Source organism: Lipotes vexillifer, unplaced genomic scaffold, assembly GCF_000442215.2.
Source record: "Lipotes vexillifer unplaced genomic scaffold, Lipotes_vexillifer_v1.1 scaffold134, whole genome shotgun sequence".
NCBI classification, from domain to species: Eukaryota; Metazoa; Chordata; class Mammalia; order Artiodactyla; family Lipotidae; genus Lipotes; species Lipotes vexillifer.
Genome location: NW_006787464.1, coordinates 4239270 through 4245696, shown reverse-complemented (window position 1 = coordinate 4245696; position 6427 = coordinate 4239270).

The window sequence follows — 6427 nt, the reverse complement described above, 5'->3', positions numbered from 1 at the left end:
AGCTAGTATACACCACATACATGCAAGATTTTTTAATCTGAATTTCAATTTTATATACACACATGCACATTCAACACATGATACTTAAGATATAATTTTCACAGAGATTAGCTTAAATTCTAAAATGCAGAATTTCCCCTTGAAAGCTATTAGATATCGATATTAGTTTTTAAGGAAATGTTCAATTCCTTATCTCTGAAGACTTCTAAAATCTGTTGTGGTTTAGGAGCCATCAAGCCTAAATCAGTACACTTACGTGCTGCTAAACAGACAACTCCAAGGACAGTCCACTAAACAGCTAATATGCAAATACGTGAAAACATTCACATAAACCACAGGAAGAAATGTAGAAAAGGATTCACCGTCACCTTTTTACTGTGTTCTCCCATACATGAATGAGGTGTCTCAGAATCATCACTGCTATTTTTATTATTATGGCTATTGTTAACCAGCTCAATTGCAAATTCCTGCTTTTCCTTATAGTTTCCATTAAGTCTTGGCTAAGAAGCCTTCCCTGTCTCCCCTGAACAGGCTTGGGTCCTTCTTCCTTCTATGATCCAAAGTACTTTGAACACATCTCAATTATCAACATTAAATTACTGCATTTTAATTACTTAATTGCATGACCATTTCCGAAGCAGGTTTCAATCTCCTAGAGAAAGATATTCTATCACTTTGCCTAAGTAACTTCTACTTTGTTGGAGTTCAATATACGCCTGTCGAATGAATGGTCAATCAAAATCTGTATCAGAGATTAATTCCTTAAGTTAATTATACAGAGTAGGAGTTGAGATGGCAAGACAGTTTTTCTGACATGTTTTCCCTTCCCACACTCTGTATTACTAAGGAAAAAGCCTAAATTGCCTTCTTAATAGAAGGAAGGAAGTATTTCCCACTCCCATCAAAGGCTAGCATATCCACTTCTATTCCATTCCCTCTCAGTCTCTCATAGGGTTTGCTCCCACAATTATCCCTTTCCTGCATCATCAGTTATTTTCTTGAGCTTAATTATCCCCATCAGCTTACAAACACAGCCTTGCATCCTGTATCTTAAATTTTTTAATTATAAATACATCAAATAGAAACCCCCCTCTTGCCCTCATATCCTCTCCCAGCTACCTTCACATTTCTCACCTCTTCTTCACTGCAAAACTTCACGAACCTGTTAGTGATGTCTGTCTTAACTTCCTCATTCCCATTCTCTTGTCAAGTCACTCCAACTGTCCTTCATTCTTCCCCCACTACACTAAGACTGCTCTCATGAAGGTGCTGCTGATCTCTGTGTCTCCATCTCCCACAGACAACTTCTCTGCTATCATCCTGCTCAGCCTCTCAGGTCACTGGACAGCGTGGATCACTCCCTTCTGAAGAGTTTATTCTCTTGGCTTCCTTAACACACAGGCTAGTTTCTTTTCCCATCTCAATGACTGTGCCTTTTCTGACTTCTTTGCTAGCTCTTCTTCCTCTCGTCAATGTCAGGAGTGACTCAGTGATGAGCTCTATTCTCTTCTCTACCTACATCTCTTCCTATAATTTTAAATAGAATCTATATACAGATGCCTCTCAAATTTCATTCTGTAACTCTGACCTCTCTCTAAGACTCAACAATCTTATGTCCAGCTGCATATTTGACATCTACACTTGAATTTCTACTTGGCATCTCATAATTAACAAGTCCAATGCAGAAATGTTGGTTTGTATTTGTTCTTCCCCTAATCTTTTCCATCAGAATAAACTCTACCACCATTTATTCAGTTGACTTCTTAAGAACAATGAGGATCTTTATATTAATCATGTATTGATTGCTGTGTAACAATTCTCCCAAAACTTAACTGCTTAAAACAATGAACATTTATTGTTTTGAACAGTTTCTGTGGGTCAGGAATCCAGATATGGCTTAGTAGCTCTGGCTCAGGGACTCTCATAAGACTGCAGTCAAGATGTTGCCTGAGGCTGGTCGTCCAAAGCCTTGACTGGGGCTGGAGGATCCACTCTGGTGGCTCAACAGTGCTGACTGTTAAACAGAGGGCTTCAGCTCCTCTCCACAGGGACCTCTCCAAATGCCTGCCTAAATGGCCTCAGAATATGGCAACTGACTTCCTCCAAAGCAAAAGTTCCAAGAGATAGCAAGACTGGAGCAGGAATTTCTTTCTGATCTAGTGTCAAGAGTCACATTGTCATTTCTGCAGTATCTTATTGGTTACACAGGTTAGCCATACTTGGTTTGTGATGGGATGACACAAGGACATAAATACCAGGAAGCATGAATCATTAGGGACTCTCTTGGAAGCTGGTTAATATAATTTTGCATAGGGGAAAAAAATCACATAATTGAATCCTTCACAGTCTTTTCAACCCCAAATGTTTCTTTCCTGTAAATTATTCCATCACACACAAACACAACACAGAAAAATATGGAATACTGCAGCCTGACTATAGGTCCACATCCTCCTCCTCCTCTCAAACCTCAGTAGACTTGGATAGTGCATTTGAAACCACGAGCTTTACTAGAGGCTTTGGAAAAATAAGTTAGGGACTTCCATCTACTCTGTACTAGGTAGGAGATTAGAGGTCTCATGAGGTAAAACTCCCCCCAAAAGACAAAACACTATAGGTCACAGAAATAGCTTAGTTGTCAAACACCTGAGAAGCTCCTCAGGAAGACCAGCACCTGATTGTAAGCAATCCGGATGGATAATCTCCCCAATGTAGTCATATGGCCTCTGTTACTATATAGAGTTCTGTAACATAGTGGAATGATATAAAACCTTACCAAGGAGTTAAGTGGCATCCTCCCTAAGAAATATCAACATCATTAGTATTCTTGAAAAATTCTCTTTTACTGGAGATCTTTATGTAACCGAGCAGGACCCTGTGGGTGCTTCCCGGGACAGGAAACCCCCTCCAACCCCATGTCCTCTGCCTGCCTCCTGTTTGTAGAAAAGCCGTAGTCTCCCAGGATTCCCCCTGAGTCACAAAAGCGTGGCTCAACAATTAATGATTGAAAGAATGTGAACATGTAGTGACAAAAATATTAGTTGGGCCAGGAGAACTGGTAACAATTTAAACAGTCAATCTGCCATCTATCAGTCACAGAATTTTTAGTTCCTCCCTGAAGAACATAGGTAACAGTGTCTGATGCACATTCCTGAGTCATTTTACAGATACTAAAACTCCCACCAAATGGAAGTTAACTACTTGATGATCGTGAGCACAGAGCCCCCAGATCAGCTGGAGCCTGAGGATTGATGATGATAACCCCTGTGACACCACACTGTTACCTCACCATCAACCAATTAGAGAATTGTTCATGAGCTGATCACTCACCCTGCGACTCCCCACCCTCACCTGGCCTTTAAAACTGCTTCCCTGAAAGCCATCACTGGAGAGTTAGGGGGTTTTGAGCATTAGCTGTCCACACTCCTTCTCTGAAACCTGCAATAAACACTGCACTTTCCTTCACCACAACCCAGTGTCAGTAAACTGGCTTTACTGCACACAGGCGAGTGGACTCAATTTTGGTTTGGCAACATTTAGATGGTGACAAATATCTAAACAAACTGAAAGAAAAAATTATGAATCATGTAATCAAATCATAGGGATATAACTAGCCTCAGAAAGACTAAAACTAGCTCTCTCTAGCTCTCCTTTCTGTTTCTTCTTTGGCATCCATGCATTTTACCAGACCAGAAGTCTCCATTCAGTTGTAATTATAGCCACCACTGCCTCCTGGCTCATATCTTCTCAGTTCAGTCACAAGAAAGAGAAGGCTCTTCCCTCTTGACCCAGTTTGAAAAAAATCTCATAGGACTCTGCTTAACTCAGCTTGGTCACATGACTACCTCATTGAGTCAGGGGAGCAGAATGCTATGACCCAGTTGGACATATTGTTCCTTCCTGAGAGCAAGGAATATGGGAGAGTTCATTCGGGAATACATGCTACAGTGGGAGAAGCAGTGTTCCAAATGAGGTAGTATGCTATTCTCAAAAGAAATAAGAGTCAGTTGCCAGGCAAAACAATGAATGTCAACCATACTTCCAACCCTAAACTATAGCATCTGTCTGCATACCTGAGGATACAGGAATTGAGAAATGAATGGTTGAAAGTAAAAAGTAGTTATTTTTAAATACTTGCATGGACTTATCCAGTCTTCACAGGGACTCACCTCAGTTACCGATGGTAAAATGTTTTTAAAGTCTCTTATAAGAACACATAAATTAAAGAAAATTAATGTATGCAATGAAAAAACCAGCAGTTCAAAGAAGAGGGTCCTCTTTGAGCATATAGTGAGTTACTATGAAACATAAGGGAGTAAAAGAAATTGGACCAGTGAATTTAAAGCTCAGTTGGAAGAATTCTCTCAGAACTTAAGGGAAAAAAATAATAAAATGAAAATTATGGAAGGAAGGACTTTAGAAAAATAAGATAGGGCTTCCCTGGTGGCCCAGTGGTTGAGAGTCCGCCTGCCGACGCAGGGGACACGGGTTTGTGCCCCGGTCCAGGAAGATCCCACATGCCGCGGAGCAGCTGGGCTCGTGAGCCATGGCCACTGAGCCTGCGCGTCCGGAAGCCTGTACTCCGCAACGGGAGAGGCCACAACAGTGAGAGGCCCGCGTATCACACACAAAAAAAAAAAAAGTTTCCAAGGAAAGATAACTGAATTACATCACCTATAGATAAGCTTTCTTTTTAGTGATAAGAAACTCATCCATTCGCCAGATATTTCCTAAATTCCTACTATGTACTGTTTAGCAGCTGGAGATAGAGCAGTGAACAAACTACACAGTCTCTGCCGTAGAATCTTCATTCTAGTGGGAAAAAAATTAAACTGCAAGGCAAAGTGGAGAAAGCTTACCAAGATAGATAATCTCTGTCAAGGTGGAAAAATTTTGTTTCATCATATTTTATGTCTCACCATATTTAAGAGGTGATGCATACATTTCATTTTACTTTGAGATATTCATTCTGTCAATTAGGATTAGGTTCAGCCACAAGAATAAATTAACAGAGGCCCTTATTTCTTTCACATATAAGTCCAAAGTTAGGTAGTCTGTGGGCATTTTAGCAGATCAGCTCCATGAAATATACAGAGACTCAAGACTTCTCTATTCCTAAGAATGTACCCTGTACCACCCTACCATGCCCACCCACATACATACACTCCCCCAAAACTGTCTGGGGAATCCAAGGAATCTGCATTTTAACAGGTATCCCAGGTAATCCAAATGCAGGTAGTTTATAACCCACCTGAGACATCCTGATATAGAAGACTGAAGAAAAAGATGATAAAATGACTCCTAAAACCTTGGTAATGAGAGAAATAAAATTACTTCTAAGAATCAAACTGTGAAATCAATAAATAGTTCCTAAGAGCAGAGATAAGTAAAGTCACCTTAAAGAAAGCCAAACCACCCACATTTAACAAAACCTCAACTTTTAGGTATTTTCTTATCTAAAGAAATGGTTGGAGTGAAGGTGGATGATGCAGAGTGAGCCCATAAACAATATGGAAACAACTAAAAGATAGTCTCAGAGGTCTTCTCCAGACATGATGCCTACATCTTATTGCACACATTTTCAGAACTCCTCCAACCATTCTCTTATGAAAAGTTTGGATTTACTTTTATTGTTACCTTTTAAAATGTTTCACATGAAACTTTATAATTTTAAATTAATTTTGTGCCATTAATAATATCCCCTGTCAGGTTATGTCTTGGAAACATAGGTAATATTAGGCTGTGGCTACTCATACCAAAGGCTGTATATCAGATAATGTTCAACTAGGGAGCTGGGCAAAAATGCAAGATAAACTTTGGCTTCCACATTCTCATCTTCATTTCATTCTAAAGGAAATAGGAAACAAAAGAAAAGAGAGAAGAAAACCCTAGAACAATGTGTCATAAAGCCAGATTTTGAAAAAAGGGTTAACACTATTTTGTAACATCTATCACTGTACTTTTTTTCCATAACACAAATGCAAAACTGAGTTGATTATTCCTGTCCACCAAGAGCTTTTTGAAAATTCCTGAATTTTAGGTCCTGTTCAGAAAATATATGTATCTCCAACGAAATAATCCTAAATTCAATAGGCAAGGTAAAATGCATGCCATTATACTACTCCACCCTAAAAAATTTTCTCTTACCTCTCCTTTTTACTAAAGCCTATCCTTTCAAATTGCTGTTTAATTTCCAAATTAATTCTTCCACAGCTTCACATCACCCAGGTAACCTCTCAGTCTCTGAACTAAGGGACTCCCACCACCAAATAGTTTCCGGCTGGAGACAGAACTTTTATTAAAAGTACAAAGTATGAGGTCAGCCAACAGGACCTGAGATTTGGGGCAAGTTCTTCAACGCTGGGAAACTTAGCTTTTTCATTTGAAAAATGACGTTTGATGCAGATTTCTAAAATTCCCTCAAATGTAT